General features: G+C 35.0%; 1 pseudogene; it reads left to right on the top strand.

Annotated features, from left to right (window-relative positions):
- Positions 1-20,559, top strand: part of LOC109070865 — a 33,038-nt pseudogene extending 12,479 nt beyond the window's left edge.
- The last annotated feature ends 217 nt before the right edge of the window (positions 20,560-20,776 follow it).

The raw sequence follows: 20,776 nt of genomic DNA, 5'->3' as shown, positions 1-20,776 counted from the left end.
ATTCTACTAAAGGCAAAAGTGTGTAAAATGGTGAAGATTTTAAATACATATACACTTTCCTTTTAACCTAAATCTTGATCTTGATTAAAGTTCAGAGTTGGCCATCAGCTACCTGATTTTGTCAGTTTGTGGCTGTTAAAATGCTTGTTTCAGTCTGGTCTAGGTTATATGAAGGACACCGAAGTAAAGCCACTGAACTCAGGGTTAATTGAGGGCACGTGTGAAAACAGCCAGAAGCCACTAGAGAATTATAGCTAAAGCTGCTTCCCAAATTGCCTGCTTATACAATGAACTATGCACTATTTACTATGAGTGACTAAATCATACCCAGAGCTGGGTAGATTACTTATTAATTGTAATCAGTTACTGATTACAGATTACATGACAAAATTTGTAGTCAGTAATATAATCTCTTAGATTACACATTTCTGGTAACGTAATCTTATTACTTTTGGATTACATTAGATTACATTTGTGCTAACCCTTATTTGATATCACATAAATTGAATTAGCCTAATCTCGTACTATTTTTGACAGATACAAAGAAAAATATAGTCCAAAAAATATATTTAAATTCACCAACAAGAGCCACAATAGCTTCTTTTTAAAGTGCAATGTATGGACAGTTAATACTTACAAAATACAAACACTAATGTACCTTGCTGTTATTATTGTTTTAGTAACACTGAATAAAACAAAATCACATCTTATGATTTTAAAGCATATTTACTTATAATTAAGTAAATTTAGAAAACAGCTACATTACAAAAACCAATATTGAAACAAACATGAAATTCACAACAATATATTGCTAGGTCAAATATTTAATAAAAAAAAAAACTCTAAAAGTGTATATCAATGAAAAACATCATATATATATCTTATATATATATATAGTATCTATATATAATATATATATATATATATAATATATATATATATATATATATAGATATATCTATATATATATATTAAAGACAATTTCTAAGTCCAATATTTCATCTCAAAACACCTGAAGTGTAACAATTAAGAAAAATCAACATTATAAAAAAAATATTAAAGAACATGAAATTCCCAGCAATAACTTTGCTAGGTCAAAGATTTCTGTGGACAGCAAATTCATCCTTGGTAGGCAGAGCTTACAACTGAACACTGACATTTTTCATATTTTTTTTTTTTTTTTTTTTTTTTTTATGAAATGATGTCAGTACATCCAGTGATTAAAGGCGCGATTCTGACACCCCCTCCCCCTCTCCGCCAGAAAAACTTGAAGAATCATGAACGTATATAAACGGCAGGTTTATTATGAAAAATATATAAACGTTAAAATAAGGAAATTTAGGAGAATCAATGATTTGTAAACAAACTATTACCATTGTGTAAATAATATGTAATCATGTAATCCATAAAAAAGTAACTGTAGTCTGATTACGAGTATTTTAAAAAGTAGTTTACTCTAATTACAAGTACTTGAGTTTTGGAATCTGATTACGTAATCCAGATTACATGTAATCCGTTACTACCCAGCTCTGATCATACCTGACTATAAGTGTCAAAATTGCATTTTTGAGAGAAGAAACATATCACAGATAAGTTGCATTTATTACTACATTCAGAAATAATGTAAATAAAAATAAACCTTAAATAAAATGAAATGTTTACAAACATTACAAACACTGTAAAAAGGTATTTTAGTTGCCCTCACTCCACAAACCCTTTAAATGTAACTGTATCCAGAACATAACAGGAATTGAAAATCGAGGTATTAAACCAATATAAATTCCAAAAGGCATTCATTATAAACAACATTTATGATAAATGCCAAGATTAAATAAATTTATTTAAGCAAAACTAAAACTACCGGCATGTGGGAAATGTGCTATAGAAATAAACTTGGGCTCATGTACAGCTCTAATTCAGCACGAATGCAACTGTGTGCGCTTTGAGCATGTTTTGTGTGCTTGAAGTTAATTGCACTTAATTACTTTAAATGCAAGCATGTTTCAAATGATAAAAAAATAATAATAATAATCAGTTAAAGTATATTACAGAAAATATGGTAGTATTTGGTTTACTGTTTTAGAGAAATATGATACACTAATTACTAATTCCTGTACTCTGCATACTTTGTAGTGCACACTAAATATGACATATAAATCCTATACTAAACACTACAAACCATAACAATCAGATTTTTTGAGGAAAACCTGCTTTATCTATTTCAGCATGGTAATATTGTTCTTTCAAGTCTTCGTCCTTTTATATTAATATGTCAGTAAAAGCCTTGCAGCATCTGTTTTCATAGGTGACCCTGGACCACAAAACCAGTCTTAAGTGTCAATTTTTTTAAACTGAGATTAATCTGAAAGCTGAATAAATAAGCTTTCCATTGGTGTATGGTTTGTTATGATAGGACAATATTTGGTTGAGATACAACGATTTGAAAATCTGGAATCTGAGGGTGCAAAAAAATCAAATACTGAGAAAATCGCCTTTAAAGTTTTCCAAATGAAGTTCTTAGCATTGCATATTACTAATCAAAAATTAAGTTTTGATATATTTACAGTAGGACATTTACAAAATATCTTCATCTTCAACATGATCTTTACTTAATATCCTAATGATTTTTGGCATAAAAGAAAAATAGGTAATTTTGAGCCATACAATGTTTTTTTGGCTATTGCTTAAAATATACCCCAGCGACTTGATTGGTTTTGTGGTCTGGGGTCACATATGGAAGGACAGCTAGTGTTATAAAATCACAGATCAGGAGCAGACGTTTGAGGATGCAGTGGAAGGTTATTACTGCTGATCTCCTCTTGTTACTGTAGAAAGCAGTAGTTTTGGTTGTATTAATCAGAGAAAGCAGTGAGTGTGAATGTTGACAGCCAGACATATCGTTTGGTGTTTAGTCTCATCTGCCTCGGAATCTTCAAGGGGCGTTTTGGCAAAGCTCAGTCTGACTGCATGTGCTTGCTTACATGCTTGTTTCTTGTGCTGTGGTAGCATTAGAACCAATAAAATACAAAGGATCAATTATACAACTGTAACTAGTTTGGTAATTGAATGGTAACTGAATAATAAAACATGGAATATGAAATTAGCTAGTATACACTTACTTTCAAATGTAAGAAGTCTCTCATTCTCTTTATTAAAAATACAGTAAAAACTGTAATATTGTAAAATATTATTGCAATTTAAAAAGAACTGTTTTCTATTTTCACATGTTTTAAAATGTTATTTATTTCTGTGATGCAACATCTACATCTCCAGTCTTCAGTGTCACATGATGGGAGTGTGTGTTTTCTCTTCAGCAGGTTTGAGCAGACCTTTCTAAACAGCCAGATCAGCGAAATGAGAGGCTCTCAGTCCCGATTCTACTGGACAGCTCTGCAGAACTAGAACAGAACTGGCGAGTACCGCTGGCTGACCCAGAATGGCTCGTCGGGACCCCTCACCTACATCAACTGGAACCGACACCAGCCAGGTAAGTCCTGGAAATTTTGTCATCATTTACTCACCCTTAAGTTGTTCCAAACCTGTGTAATTTACTATCTTTACATACGAGAATATTTTGGAGAATGTTGGTAAGCAAACAGTTTCTGGTAGCCATTGACTTCCATACTGTGAAAAAAATACTATGGAAGTCAGTAGCTACCAGCAATTGTTTGGTTACCAACATTCTTCAGAATATCTTGATTTGTTTAACAGAAGACATACATTAATACAGGTTTGGAACCACTTGAGGGTGAGTAAATGATGACTGGTTTTTCATTTTTGGGTGAACCTTCCCTTTAAAACTCTTACCACAATAAACCTGGGCTAGCAGGCGCAATCAGACTGAAAGCTCTTCATTTAATGAATCATCTCTCTCCCTCTGTCTGCAGTGATTGGAAGAAGGTGTGTGGTGATGTCTGGAGGTCAGGCTGAAGGTCAATGAGAGGTGAAGAATTGTCATCCTTTTAAGGCCCTGGCTGTGTGCAAACAGGAAGTTAGTGATAACCATGGCACCCCGATGCCTGTGCCACACATAGATATGAATGCACAAGGTTCGACAGGATGGGAGAGCCACAAAGGCCTGTCTCACTGTTACAAGGTAGTACAGAGAGTATATAAACATATACCCATTATTGAGAGTCACAGTACGCTCTCATAATCTTGTTTTGAATTTGATATATTTTACCCATTGACTAATTATTATTCAGTCTGTTCATGTCTGTTGAATCATGTTCTAAATGTTTGTTGTTGAGGTGTATTGCACCTGGACTGAGGCTCAGTTCTTCTGCCGGGCTTTGGGTGCTGATCTGGCCAGTTTCCATCACTATGAAGAACAGGCTTTTGTCAGAAAGCTCCTCTCCATGATGTTCCAAAGGTTGGTTTAAACGATTTCCCACCACAAGTGGGGGTTTATACACTACTGTTCACCACTGGTCGGTAAGAAGTCTGCATTTGCGTATTTGGTCCAAAAAACAGTAGTATTTTTAAATATTATTAAAATTTCCAAATAACTGTTTTCCATTTGAATATATTTTATACAATTTATTTATTTTGTGGAAACCATTATACATTTTTTCCTATTATTTAGAAATGCACTGATATGAAATTTCTCAGCCAATATGGATAGCTGATTATTCAGAATGATATCTGCCAATACCGATGCCGATAGTTTGTTTTCTTAAGGAAAAAAATCTCTCTCAACTAATGCTGCAAACTATACAGGGAACCATTTCATTTGGTACATTATAGTTTAAAATGAAAAACATGATTATATTCTATGCAATTTTTTTTTTCAACTCAACTGCACATAAGATAAGGCCTTCATTACAGATTTATTCAAAAATACATATATAATGAACAGTAAAAAAGCTCCCTCTAGTGTTTTTTATTGTTAACTAACGAACCCATGTTAATGTTGCTGCATTCTTCCGTTATTATTGCTTTAACCTGGACAGTCGTAAAATTTAACACAAGAAACATTTTCTACATGCTTTTCCTACACCTTTTGATTGACAGGAAATGATCAGCCCGGATCATCCTCTGTTTTTAAACATTTTGCTCCATATTACATAGACTACTAGCAACACAATGTCAAGAGACCAACCTAAAAGGGAACTTTTGTTTTGGAATTTTCTACGATTCACAAGTCTGAGACCACATTGAAAACTTGGAATTCAAAATGTAGTTTAAACCTGGAAGGTAAATCAGTAAGAATTTTTCAGATGTTTTTAAAAAGTTACTATGCAAAACAAATAAATATTTAACGGGTAATGTTTCTAGGTCAAATAAACTAACCAAACTAAATAACCAGACAAGTGACTTTTGGACACCACTGTATATCGGTACATATTCTTAAAATTTGTTGAATAAATAAATAATAATAATGATAATAATTTTCAGGTAATTAACAAGTATAATGAATTTAATTTCAATTTTAAGATTAATAATTAATGTGAATAATTTATATTTCATGTTATTAGTTAATTGTTTTATTAATTAATTTATTTTTCTCTCGCCTTTCTGTTCTTTTTTGTATGTTTTCAGTACAGAGGGTTGCTGGTTTTAGGTGGGCTTTACTAAGAGAAACCCTTGGTCTAAAGGGAGCCTGGGAGTGGTCTGATGGCACACCGGTAAAAATTAATAGAAAAAGAGAAACAAACAAAAAGGCCTGGAAAAGAGAAAGCAGAGAGTCATGTGCTATGGATATGTTTATGTTTGAATATATTATAAACATGTAAAATAGAGAAACATGAGAAAGTCATGAAAGAACCTGTTCATCAGCTTGTTAAAGCATTGTCATGATGCTATTCTGCAGGTGGTGACATCATTCATTGAGGGTATGAATGAAGTGGACTCTCGCATGTGTGCTGTGTACAGTGACCTCACAAACACTCTCATGCCTCAGTCATGAGACTCCAAATATGAATGGATTTGCAAGGTCCCTAGAGATTTGTGTTTTGGCTGTATGGATATAACATGTAATGGAAAATTCATTTTCAATTCGCTGAAAACACCAGCTTAGACTTTCCTAAATTTCCACACTGGTTTCAAGTAATATTTTTAATTAATTGTTTTGTTTTTTATTGGATGTAGTTATGTTCTATGAATTGTGTAAGTCTGTTTGTTGGGGTATTTGTTGAGATATAGGTGTTTGATTTTTGGTTTCCTTAGGTGTGGAGTTGGTAAAGCCATACTGGTACAGCGACCGTAAGTACAATGCAGCTAAATACTATAGACTAGAGGCTTCTCTTCACTGATGATGTTGATGATGATGACACTTGTTTGTGTTTATGGTGCAGAACATGAGCTGTGGGTGTTTTTCCGTGGAGCTGAATATTACTTTGCCAGTAAGCCGTTTCCCTGGGGGTCCGTTTTCTTTGTCTGTAAGATGATAGGTGCTGATCTGCTCTCTGTTCACTCTAGAGAGGAACTGGACTTCATCAGAGAACACATTAACAAGGTTTTATATGTATTTATAAATACTACTATTCAAAAGTAACAAATGAATACTTTTATTCATCAAGGATGCAGTAAAGTAAAGAGATGTATAATATTAAAAAAGTTTATAAATTCTGTTCTTTTGAACTTTCTATCCATAAAGGAATCCTGACAAAATATCTCATGGTTTCCACAAAAATGTTAAGGAACACAACTGATTTCAATATTGATAATAATAAAGCAGCAAATCAGGATATCTGAATGATTTCTGAAGGATCATGTGACACTGAAGGCTGGAGTAATGATGCTGAAAAGTCAGCTTTGCATCACAGGAATAACTTAAATTTTAAAATATATAAAATAAGAAATGTATTCATTAATAAAGTTATGTATAATAAGTGAAAGATAAAGGCAGAAAACAAATTGTTATTTTTATTTATTTTAAAGTTCAAAATAAACAGTACTTTTGCAATTGCATTTGGTCCTCAAATATTACAGAAATCACACACTTCACCTGTAAGAAAGAAAAAGGAGCACAGGAGTAACATACAATATGAAGCTTCATTTTGTGTGTTTTATGTGTTTGCTTTCTGCAGTTGGACTTATGGATCCGCTTTGGATTGTGAGAACCGGGAAAATGGTCAATTTTACCCAAAGCCTGGCCAAAACTGTATCCAGATGTCATCTTAATATGGTAAATAATATATGTACACACAATCACTTAAGCACACACAAGTACCATTATCCAGTATACGCAAACACAGCTTATCAACAATGTTGTGCAGGTCATTGGTCAGCAGGAACCTGTAAAGATCAACATGGTTGCATGTGCAAGCGCAGGACGGTGTCTTTAGTGGAGGATCCACGCGAGCCTCACTATCTCGGCCGCTGCCCAGAAAACTGGTTCTACTATTGACACAAGGTTTATTTAGTTATTTATTTGTGTTTCTTTGTTTTGAGATCATTTTATGTATTGTATTTTTTAGGGCTGTCAAATCAATTAATCATGATTAATTACATCCAAAATAAAAGTTTGTGTTTATATAATATATGTGTGTGTACAGTGTAAATTGATGTGTATATAAATATCCCCCAAAGCATGACATTTCCTCCTCCACCTTTCACTGATTCTACGCACTTGGGGTTCAGTCTTTCCCAGTTTGACGCTGAATGCAATGTTTCCCGTCAGACCCAAATAAATTAAACTTGCTCTCATCACTAAAGTGAACTTTGGAGCAGTTCTCCTCTCTCCACAGAACATAATCCTCAGCAAGGGTGAGCCTAGCCTTTTGATTCTTTCTGCTGATGAGAGGCTTTGTCACTGCAGAGTGTGCTTTCAGTCCGACTTCTCTTAAACATGCAGAGGCAGATCCATACCCTGATCAGCACTGAACTGGCGAGCAATTCCAGCTTCAGTGTTGAACCAATTCCCATTGAGAGTCTCTGCTTTATCCCGTCTTCTCATGCATTTTTCTTACGTAGACGACCAGCCTTTTGGGGGGACTTGAATGAATTAGTGGTCATTGTAAAGCTGCAGTATTCAAGAAATCGCAAATTTGGAATGACCAGCTTCTCTTGCAGTGGCTGAAAGGGTCATCTCTTTGGCCTTAATCCACCTCCTGTTGCAGGGTTTCATTCACTTTAGAGCGGCCCGCAATCTCAGTGAAAATTGGAGGAATGCTGCCATTTAAATAGGATTTGTCATATAATTAAGGAAATTAGCACCAGCAATTAGCAATTAGCAAATTTTCCTTTTTGGGTGAACAATTCCTTTAAATCAAAACTCCCCACTGTAAAATCCTTTAATATGTCAATATATGACATCAATATATGTAATCAATCAACTGGGGAAGGTATGGTGATATCCGTTCAGTTTATACTCTATTTACATGTAGTGTCTTCCCTTAAAAAACAAATCAGTTAGAAATGTAGTCTTCAGCGAATCTCAAAATAAATATCTATTTTTCATACTGTAAATTATAATGATGTGATGCTTTCATTCACTTGCATTTGAAAATGGTTGATTTTTAATTTATTTACACAAAATAATAAACAGTTTTATTGGTTATTGTCCATAACATGAAAATAATTATCAGCTTTTTATCAGGGTTTAATATCTGTGCATAACTACTTTATCTCAGACATCACCAAGCGTCCTACACAATCCTATTATACTGCTTCCTCTTTGGACTCATCTGACTATAAGAACCACAGTTACCATATCATTCATGGCAAATTTGAGCTGGTACCAGGCCCCCAGAAAACATGTTTGGGAGAAGGGTGCGGCACTTGTGAGCATCACAGGACCCGTTTTCAGCAGACCTATCTCACTGCGCTGATCAACAGGCTTGAAGCCCCACACTGGATCGGCTTGTACAGCACAGATGTAAGGAGGTTTTTTAAAATCACACTGTGGTGTATTATTGCACATTAATGAAAACTGACTAATATTGTTGTTTGTCCTCCCACAGAAAGCATTGCTTTCTCCTATGAAGTGGTATGTCCAGAGACCTGGGGTAAAGTTTCATATTAAAGATGACCCTGGAGGAAGCGGAGACGAGCACTGTAAAAAGAAGAGTACAGCACTTTAAATATGTTTGGATCAAGAGCGCCACCTAGTGGTGGCTTTGATAATCTTTGGTTATATTTTCATAGTTTACCAAGATTAATTCGTTTCTCAGGAAATTTTTCAGATGTTCTTACAGTTCAAGAGCCGGTTCTTCCTTAAAGAGATGTTACCTCATTACCGGGGCCCTCAGAATTTGTAGCTAGGAATTTTATACGACACTGACAGTAAGAGCTGTGATGTTAAATATTGATCATTTAATTGATATTCATTTATATTATAAATGTATTTGTATTATAAAAAAATATATATAAATAAATATGTGTTATTTATCTTAAAAATAATATATTCTTAATTTTAATTATATTAACTTAAACTTCTATGTGAAAAATTAAAACAACAAAAAATGATGTATATTATTTATATTATTTATAATATTTTTATTTATATTATACTTATTTAAAGTTTTATGTGAAAAATGAAAATGTCCTTTTGTGTCTATACATACTGTACAGTGGGTATAGAATAGAATCACTATTGCATTTTGTGGCTTTGCAGCCTGAAATGGAGATGGACACAGTTTTTGTTTTATCCAGCTGTATTTACTCAGTGCAACTTATAACATCCAAGTGAAAGATAAAACACCAACACGTCAGAAAAAAATTTAAAAACAGAATCAGTGAGCTGGAAAAAGGATCACCCCCCTCCTAAAAATGAATGCAATGTTTCCCGTCAGACCCAAATAAATTAAACTTGCTCTCATCACTAAAGTGAACTTTGGAGCAGTTCTCCTCTCTCCACAGAACATAATCCTCCAGCAAGGGTGAGCCTAGCCTTTTGATTCTTTCTGCTGATGAGAGGCTTTGTCACTGCAGAGTGTGCTTTCAGTCCGACTTCTCTTAAACATGCAGAGGCAGATCCATACCCTGATCAGCACTGAACTGGCGAGCAATTCCAGCTTCAGTGTTGAACCAATTCCCCATTGAGAGTCTCTGCTTTATCCCGTCTTCTCATGCATTTGTCTTACGTAGACGACCAGCCTTTTGGGGGGACTTGAATGAATTAGTGTCATTGTAAAGCTGCAGTATTCAAGAAATCGCAAATTTGGAATGACCAGCTTCTCTTGCAGTGGCTGAAAGGGTCATCTCTTTGGCCTTAATCCACCTCCTGTTGCAGGGGTTTCATTCACTTTAGAGCGGCCCGCAATCTCAGTGAAAATTGGAGGAATGCTGCCATTTAAATAGGATTTGTCATATAATTAAGGAAATTAGCACCAGCTGCCAAATTAACACCAATAAGAGGTATCTCTAAGTGTTCTCTAATTTTGATCAGAGTTCTTTTTCAAATATCTAATTTACATTTTTTATACTGTGCTTCAGAATACAATTAATTTATGAAATATGCATAAAAAAATTTAAGTTAAAAAAAAAGTTCAAACAGGGCTATGAAATTTAGAAAATTGTAGGTTGTGGTCTAATTTTGATCTCCACTTACATGTAAATATTTCTTAAATATATTATTGTATAAATAAAATGTTTTGCTGCCAAATTATACAGAACATAACAGAATTCAGTTATTTTTCTCATTATTAATGATGAGAAATATAAATATGAAGAAGATGATGTGCTGTTTTTTTTTTAAGTAAAAATTTTTCTGCTGATAATGTTGTATTTTTTTTCTCCCTAATAAATTACCATTCATTAAATGATGAATTAATATTAATAGCACGCCAGAATTATTACATAGAGTGTGTTTCTATTCATTTGCTTAAGATATGATCTTTTTTTATATATACTATTTTAGGTTCTTGTGTTTTATTGTATTATTGAGAATTGCTTGTTTGTGATTGGTTGCCAGTGTCTATTTCTGCATCTCCCAACCCGTCCAGAAGATGGGAAAACCTGGCAGCGCTCAGTCCATCTGCTCATCCTGTCAGGGATCTCTGGTGTCCATAGAGGACGAAATTGAACAAGGTAAAGATCACATCTTTATTATATTACAGTTTCTGATGTTGTTTTGTATTGACATTTTGGTGATTTTTTTTGTCTGCCAGAAGCCGCAAGGTAAGTCACTTTAACAATATTAGAAATGTTTTTAATTAATTGGCATTGACCAATATTTAATTGTGGATACAAATTTATACATTTATATTGCCTTTGTCATTATCTATCACTCAGTTCAACCAAAAATGGAAATTTGCTGAAAATTTACTCAGGTCATTCAAGATGTAGATAAGTTTGTTTCTTCATCTGAACATTTGGAGAAATGTAGCATTACATCACTTGCTCACCAGTGGATTCTCTGCAGTGAATGGGTGCCGTCAGAATGAGACTTCACTTTCACTTCACCAGACATTAACTGATGGACTGGAGTGGTGTGGATTACTTGTGGATTATTGTGATGTTTTTGTGTTGTTTGGACTCTCATTCTGACGGCACCCATTCACTGCAGAGGATCCATTGGTAAGTGATGTAATGCTACATTTTTCCAAATCTGTTCTGATGAAGAAACATACTCCTCTACAGTAACTCATCTTGGATGGCCTGAGGGCGAGTACATTTTTAGCAAATTTTCCTTTTTGGGTGAACAATTCCTTTAAATCAAAACTCCCCACTGTAAAATCCTTTAATATGTCAATATATGACATCAATATATGTAATCAATCAACTGGGGAAGGTATGGTGATATCTATTCAGTTCCCTTAAAAAACAAATCAGTTAGTAATGTAGTCTTCAGCGAATCTCAAAATAAATATCTATTTTTCATACTGTAAATTATAATGATGTGATGCTTTCATTCACTTGCATTTGAAAATGGCTGATTTTTAATTTATTTACACAAAATAATAAACAGTTTTATTGGTTATTGTCCATAACATGAAAATAATTATCAGCTTTTTATCAGGGGGTTTAATATCTGTGCATAACTACTTTATCTCAGACATCACCAAGCGTCCTACACAATCCTATTATACTGCTTCCTCTTTGGACTCATCTGACTATAAGAACCACAGTTACCATATCATTCATGGCAATTTGAGCTGGTACCAGGCCCAGAAAACATGTTTGGAGAAGGGTGCGGCACTTGTGAGCATCACAGACCCGTTTCAGCAGACCTATCTCACTGCGCTGATCAACAGGCTTGAAGCCCCACACTGGATCGGCTTGTACAGCACAGATGTAAGGAGGTTTTAAAATCACACTGTGGTGTATTATTGCACATTAATGAAAACTGACTAATATTGTTGTTTGTCCTCCCACAGAAAGCATTGCTTTCTCCTATGAAGTGGTATGTCCAGAGACCTGGGTAAAGTTTCATATTAAAGATAACCCTGGAGGAAGCGAGAAATCACTGTAAAAAGAAGAGTACAGCACTTTAAATATGTTTGGATCAAGAGCGCCACCTAGTGGTGGCTTTGATCATCTTTGGTTATATTTTCATAGTTTACCAAGATTAATTCGTTTCTCAGGAAATTTTTCAGATGTTCTTACGGTTCAAGAGCCGGTTCTTCCTTAAAGAGATGTTACCTCATTACCGGGGCCCTCAGAATTTGTGGCTAGGAATTAATACAACACTGACAGTAAGAGCTGTGATGTTAAATATTGATCATTTAATTGATATTCATTTATATTATAAATGTATTTGTATTGTAAATAATGTATTAATAAATATGTGTTATTTATCTTAAAAAATAAAATGTTCTTAATTTTAATTATATTAACTTAAACTTGTATGTGAAAAATTAAAACAACAAAAAATGATGTATATTATTTATATTATTTATAATATTTTTATTTATATTATACTTATTTAAAGTTTTATGTGAAAAATTAAAATGTACTTATGCGTCTATACATACTGTACAGTGGGTATAGAATAGAATCACTATTGCATTTTGTGGCTTTGCAGCCTGAAATGAAGACGGACACAGTTTTTGTTTTATCCAGCTGTATTTACTCAGTGCAACTTATAACATCCAAGTGAAAGATAAAAACACCAACACGTCAGTAAGAAATTTATTTAAAGAATGAGTGAGTTGGATGGAGGATGACATCACTCCTATAATTGAATTGTATTGTAAATTAGGTGTGGTTTATCTTATTTTCAATGGCACACAAAGCCATTTGACTTGAACTGTTGTCATTTTGATTAGTTCAGCATGAATAGAGCTTTCCTGGAGCAATTTAGTCCTTGGTAGTCTCTCGCTTGGACGTTGCTCCAAACTAGATTAAAGAGCCAGGAGGAAACTGATCAGAAAGGCGACCAAGAGACCTAAAGCAACTCTGAAGCAGCTGCAGGAATTTATGACAAAGAGTGGTCATTGTGTGCATGTGACAACAATATCACAAATTCTCCACAAATGTGGCTTGTATGGGAGGGTTACAAGAAAAAAGCCACTCCTCAAGAAAGGCTACATGCAGTCAGACTGAGCTTTGCCAAAAAGTTTCTGAGGCAGATGAGATTAAAATTGAATTATTTGGCCTCGACACCAACCAGTATGTCTGTGGGAAATCCAATACAGCTCTCCATCCACAGAACAGCATTCCTACAGTAAAGAATGGAGGTGGTAATATCCTGTTATGGGGTGTTTTTCTGCAGCAGGGACTGAAGCACTTGTCAGGATAGAAGAAAAAATGTATGAGGCAAAAACAATACCGTCAAATTCTTGAGAAAAATCTGCTGCCCTCTGCCAGAAATGTGTCAGTGGGAAGAAGGTTTAACTTCCAACATGACAATGACCCAAAGCACACAACAAAACTGAGCACACAGTGGTTGAAGGAGAAAAAGGTTGAATGTCCTTGCATGGCCTGTCAGAGCCCAGACTTAAACCCCACCGAAAATCTGTGGAATGACTTGAAGACTGCAGTCCACAAACGCTCACCATCAAATTTAACTGAACTTGAGCAGTTCTGCAAAGAAGAATGGGCAGATATTGTCTAAATGTGCAAAGTTAGTAGAGACAGAGACAAATCCCAACAGACTAAAGGCTGTAATTAAAACAAAAGGTGGTTCAACAAAATACTGACAGAAGGGGGTGATCCTTTTTCCATCGCAGTGATTGTTTTTTTAGTTTTTTTTTTTCTTTTTTTCAGACATGTTGGTGTTATATCTTTCACTTGGATGCTATAAGTTGCACTAATTAATACAGGTAAAACAAAAACTGTGTCATCTTCATTTCAGGCTGAAAAGCAACTAAATGTGATCATTTTAAAGGGGGGTGATTCTTTTCTATACCCGCTGTATACCTCTGTTTATCTGTCTTGTCTGTCTCTATTCTCTCTCTTTATATACTATATATAGTATATTTATTATTTTATTTATATTATATCAATCTATGTCTTTTTATCTTTATAATTCAGGTGCTTCTCAATAAATTAGAATGTCATGGAAAAGTTAATTTATTTCAGTAATTCTCTTTATAACTTTGTAAAACGTTGTGTATTAAATAAATTCAATGCACACAGACTGAAGTAGTTTAAGTCTTTGGTTCTTTTAATTGTGATGATTCTGGTTCACATTTAACAAAAACCCACCAATTCACTATCTCAACAAATTAGAATACTTCATAAGACCAAGAAAAAAAGAGAGAGAAATTTTTTTTTTATAGTGAATTGTTGGCCTTTTGGAAAGTATGTTCATTTACTGTATATGTACTCCATACTTGGTAGGGGCTCCTTTTGCTTTAATTACTGCCTCAATTCGTCGTGGCATGGAGGTGATCAGTTTGTGGCACTGCTGAGGTGGTATGGAAGCCCAGATTTATTTGACAGGGTCCTTCAGCTCATCTGCATTTTTGGTCTCTTTTTTCTCATTTTCCTCTTGACAAAACCTCATAGTTTCTCTCTGGGGTTCAGGTCTGATAAGTTTGCTAGCCAGTCAAGCACACCAACACCATGGTCATTTAACCAACTTTGGTCAGCTTTTGACATGTTGTCCACAATTGCAGGTGCCAAAATCCTGCTGGTTTTCAAAAAAAATGGGAAAATTAAATCAGCTTCTTCAAAAAGTTGTTGGAAGGATGGAAGGTTTTAGTGTTACTTGGGATTTGGGCTTTTAGACTTTTTCTCCATTTCTCTAGGACTTTGGTTTCTTGGTTTAAATATTAAACTTTCTCTCATCTGAAAATAGGATTTTGGACCACTGGGAAACAGTCCAGTTCTTCTTCTCTTTAGCCCAGGTAAGACGCCTCTGCGTTGTCTGTGGTTCAGGAGTGGCTTAACAAGAGGAATACGACAACTGTAGCCAAATTCCTTGACACGTCTGTGTGTGGTGGCTCTTGATGCCTTGACCCCAGCCTCAGTCCATTCTTTGTGAAGTTCACAAATACTTGAATCAATTTTGCTTGTCAATCCTCATAAGGCTGCGGTTCTCTCGGTTGGTTGTGCATCTTTTTCTTCCACACTTTTTCCTTCCACTCAACTTTCTGTTTACATGCTTGGATACAGCACTCTGTGAAAACAGCCAGCTTCTTTGGCAATGAATGTTTGTGGCTTACCTCCTTGTGAAGGTGTCAATGATTGTCTTCTGGACAACTGTCAGATCAGCAGTCTTAACACCATGATTGTGTAGCCTAGTGAGCCAAACTGAGAGACCATTTTGGAGGCTCAGGAAACCTTGCAGGTGTTTTGAGTTGATAAGCTGATTGCATGTCACCATGTTCATAATGTTGTTGATGGATTTGTGTGAATTGTTGGGTTTTTGTTAAATGTGAGTCAAAATCATCACAATTAAAAGAACCAAAGACTTAAACTACTTCAGTCTGTGTGCACTGAATTTATTTAATACACAAGAATTACTGAAATAAATGAACTTTTCCACGACATTCTAATTTATTGAGAAGCACCTGTATATATAGTATATTTATTATTTTATTTATGTTATGTAATATTTATTAAAAGTTGTATGTGAAAAATGAAATTGTCCTTATGGGTTTGAGATACACAAGTAACCAAACTGCTTATTTAAGCTGATTCTTTGACTCAACTGGATGGCTCACCACTCCATTACACTAACTGGCACTCCAAAGCTCCAGATGCCAGTGACATGAAGGCTGATTCATGTGTGACTATGTGGGTTTCAGATGCTGTGTGGCAGTTAGCCGACTGCACTGAAAAACAGGGCTTTATCTGCAAAACCTCAACAGGCAAAAGGCATGACTTTCAACCTCATGTCCACAAACCACCAGCGGAGGCTCAGTACAATCCCGATCCTCTGATATTTACTGCAGTAACAATACCAGAAAATTACTGTTGGCCTTAAGGCCTTTCCATACTGTGCGCGATGCGAAAAAGCGAAGCGAATCGGTGCTTTCACACCGAAAGCGATACGATTGTTCGCCTTCTGTTAATTCACTCTTGCACGCTAGGTGGCACTGACCAACAATGCATTTTTCATCAGATACGTATCTCGTAAATGGAAACAAACTATCTATAATGCTTACCAGAATAGGCTACATCCTAAAATATAATTAGAAGTGCAATTAGCATCAAGCTACACTTGAAAATGTAGCCAATGTAATTATTAATGTATTTGCTTACCCACTTTAAACCATTATCGAGTGCTTGTAATAACTTCCAATCGTGATCTATAATGTTAGTTGATTTTAATTAATAAGCAGACATGCGCTCTTTGTATGTTTAATAACGCTACACTGCTAATATTTGTCATAAACATTTCTATAAAAATACCATGAGCTGCATACAAAACACATATAGAAAATATATCGTCATAATCCATGTCTATTTGCTTTTATATTTCATGTGTAGAAAAAGAGTGAACGCACTCTGACTCATAACACTCGCGTACGTGAAAGAAAATGGACGGTGCTCTACAGATCACATGATTCAGTGGACAATTAATATAAATGTTATTCTTTGTGAGGAACATGTGAGTAGAACTCTCTTCTCAAATACCAATGATAACAAGAACTCAGCATCCACTCTCCCTGTGTTCCATTCGGAAGGGCTCATCCCTATGCCCTAATCCCTTCAAAAGTTTACCCTCCGGAGTGAGAGTTTCGAAGGGTTGAAGGGTGTAGGGGACCAAACAACTGTTTCTTGAAGTGCCCTTCTGCATCATAATCACGTGCCCACATGGATGCATCGTCATCATACAAAGAATCTGCGCAAAGGATCATGGGAGCCCGAAGTTTCCATCAGTTGTACCCTTCGAAATCTTTCATTCCGAAGTGTCCTTTGAAATGGCCAGTTGAGAGCACTTCGTGCAAAAATGCTGCATGCAAAGTCATTGCCTAATACGGCAGCAAGGCAGCAAGTCACCTGCCTAAGTTTTCAGATGCAACCCCGTTTGGAATGCATCAACTCTTCTCTTATGCGGGATACTCTTCTTCTGTGTTTTTACACTGGTTTTCAAAACAGCACCACCACTCTTGCCTTTTTTGCAATAGCAGCTGTTACGGTCACGTGATTCTAACCTAGCTTTGTTTCATTTTTTCGTGCTCAGTGTGCAAAGGCAACACTTCTTTGTTGCAATAAATGTTCTGTTTCATTTGTGCACTGACTCACAAATTCCAAAACAATGTATCTGTTAGAGGCATAGTTTACACAGATATAAAGATCATCATTTACTCAACCTCATGTCTTATGACTTACTTTCTTCTGTGGATTTGAAAGCTGTGGCTGAGGGCAACATTTGATTAGTTAATATTTATACGCCGTGTAGTTGCTCAGAATTTTATTCAGATGTTTTGCTTTGCTTCACAGGTGCCATCAAAGTGATAGAAGTGGAGCAATTTAAAGGTTACAATATTTCTTTAAATATAATATTTTCAAGTATCAAAAGAAAATGTGGTGATTCATACTTTTGAGGAAGTGGCAACTTTTTATGCATCTCCTGTTACCATTGAACTCTTTCACAATGCTAACTACTCTCAGTTCCTCAAAACTGAGTGTACTCAGTGGACTTTGTAATTTGTCTACAGTGACTATGGACAGTAGTTTAATGTCATTTGAAAACTGATAAGAAAGCATGTTATAAAATATTTTATAAGGGCTGAACTTGAAAGCTTTCATCATGAACTGAAACTCAACTGTGTCATTTTCTTCCCAGATCTGCACCAAGGTGTGATCTCAGCAGCTGAGTTGGTGGCCATTGTGCTGTTTGCTGTGGTGATCGGATCATTATGGCTCCTTTACTAGAGAAACTCCCTGTGCATCCTAAGGCTTCTAAAGTTTTTACAGACAGACAAGTTCCCAAGGAAATTACCAAAATGAAAATGTTTTACTCCCAGACCTAGAGACACAAGCAGGGGACTAGCATGTATTTGTGTGAGCGTATAGGTGCATTGTTTCCCTTTGTGTTTTGTGTGAGAGTGTGTTCATTCAGTCAGGGAAACTGCAGTAGGAATGATAAGGATAGTTGAGTTGTCTGTCCATACTGTAGCTAAAGGAGGATACTGTGCACAAACAGGTCAGATAAAGCCTCAAGACAGACCATTTAAACGCATTATGAAAGGGATATCCTCTATGAAGTGAAAAAATGGGTCTTTTTCTCTGTCTCATATTCAGGACAACAACAGAATTCCTCCTGGGTGTAAAAGTTCAAATGGGCCAAATGGCTTGTTTGTTGAGTGTGGTTTAATATTGTTAAGGTGTTAAGGCCTGTTTACATTAACACAAATGTTTGGCATGAAAATGCGTAAACAAAAAAACATTTGGACAGTTTGAATTTCACTGCAATTTCACTCTCTGACAGTATGTTGTGCTTATAGGAACGCATAAATACTGCAATGCGCTACGCAACTTTGTGCTTCTGACACCCACTTGTCATGAAGGAGAAAAGAGGCTTCTTTCCAGATTGTTCCTCTGTTGTTTATTGCCTATTATCGAAATATGCCACCAAGTCATAGTTTTATGTAACAGCAGCGTGTTTGGGCACATAATCAAAAGTGTGACTCTAATTGGGTGCCTAGTTTTCTTTCAGTGCAATGGCAAAAACATTAGAACTCCTCTCCTCCATCAGTTGTTTATCACATAAATTTTTGCATCGAATATTCATCTTTAAGTTGTATACAAAAATAAATAAATAGTATTTTGAAAAGAATGTATAACAAAAACATATGCCTTCCTAATCTTAATGGGCACGATTAATCTTGTTACCAAAAAAAAACAAAAAAAAACTTTGTAATCTTTTTAAAAATATAATAACTTGCTCCACCTCTTAAACAAATTTTCTTTCTGATGACATCACCAAGGCCACTTGCATTTTAACCAATTGTTGTCTGGCAGTGTGTCAAGAGGGGAAGATTCATTCACAGTTGACTGCAAACTGTTGTATGAAGCAGACACTTTTAATAATGGGTGACTTTTCAAAACATCCATCACATTATGAAAGTAAAAGAGGTTGTGGGTGTCATTTCATGTTGACTTTTAAGTGTTACTCTTCAATATTTGCAGCTATTCAGCAATGCAACTTTCGGATCTCTATGAATCCTCCAATCCAGGGTGAACTGCTTTTATGAAGTCTTTAAATAGTTCATCTACAGCAGGATGCTTGTTCTCACAAGTATTTTGTTCTAGTTAAAACAATAAACTACTATCAAAAAGAGTCCACTTATCCAAAATAAACTACTGCACACCAAAGCAAAGCAGAACAACTTGGCCATGAATAAATGTTTACTTTGCACCGTTGGTGGTGTTACCAGTGTTACAACCTTATTTTCATATTGTTTTCTCTCCTCTGAAATATGAAACTGGTTTGATCTGAAGTGTGTATGCTAGGACTACATGTTTGTTCTTTATACGCACCTTGGTTTTGCACAGCTCCCAGATCACCAGAGCCGTGTTGTTGTAATAAAGGCCACAGATGCACTTTTTTCTTTTCTTTCTTTTTCAATTCTTATTCCGTGGTTTAAAAAACAAATCTAAGTTTAAAAACGTCCTCTTCTTTTTAGCTGTGTTTGCGTCTCTGTTTTACTGATTGTGCTTCTCTGACTTTTTGCATTGTCTAATGGAAATTATTAATGCTTAATTTAAGAATTCATTCTGTTGCAAAAATGTGAATGAAGAACATTGTTTTTAATCATCTAGTGTTTCTCTAAATTTTTTGGGAACAAGAACACACACAAAGACTGTAAATTTAAGTTTCAGAAATCCCCTCTGTACTTCCTAAACCATGCATATTAAACCGCCTTGTATAATTTGTAAAAATAATAATAATAATAATAATCAATTGTGGTAATGAGTGATTGTGGTAGTGAGAAATATGACAAACAAGGCTTCATTGTTTTGATTTTAATCACTAAAACATTTCATATTTTGGTAATAAATTTTGATAAGCAGTTACATTCTAAAATTCAGTAGCTTCTTTCCATTCTGAACTTTTATATTACTGTAAAACTGGATTTGTGTGTTTTTCCATGTGTGATTGTGTTTAAATTGTGTTTAAAGTGTATTTTGCTCTTTTTAGTATTGTTTAGCAGTTTTTCAGTATAAGGTAAAATTGTCAGTGTCTCTTTTGAGAGTTTTTTTTTCTCTCGTTTACAAGAACACTTGATCAGTTTAACGTGACCAAATGTATTTTCAGTATGTTTCACCTGATCCGTGATTTAAAATAAATTATTTAAAACTCTGTAGAACTCTTCTTGAAACAAATACGTCGAATTGATCATGACTCTTAAGCAGAGAACTAAAAAAGTATGCAGTGAATCTATAATCAAACACACATACTTTGAATTATAAGTAAAAAAGAACATAAAATGATTTTGTACCTTCTATTACATTAGTCCCGACAAATCCAACCAACCAAAATAATAAG

The sequence above is a fragment of the Cyprinus carpio genome, chromosome A11, assembly GCF_018340385.1.
Source record: "Cyprinus carpio isolate SPL01 chromosome A11, ASM1834038v1, whole genome shotgun sequence".
Lineage (NCBI taxonomy): Eukaryota > Metazoa > Chordata > Actinopteri > Cypriniformes > Cyprinidae > Cyprinus > Cyprinus carpio.
The sequence above is the reverse complement of the archived record's forward strand: the minus strand, read 5'-3'. Positions and strand labels throughout refer to the sequence as shown.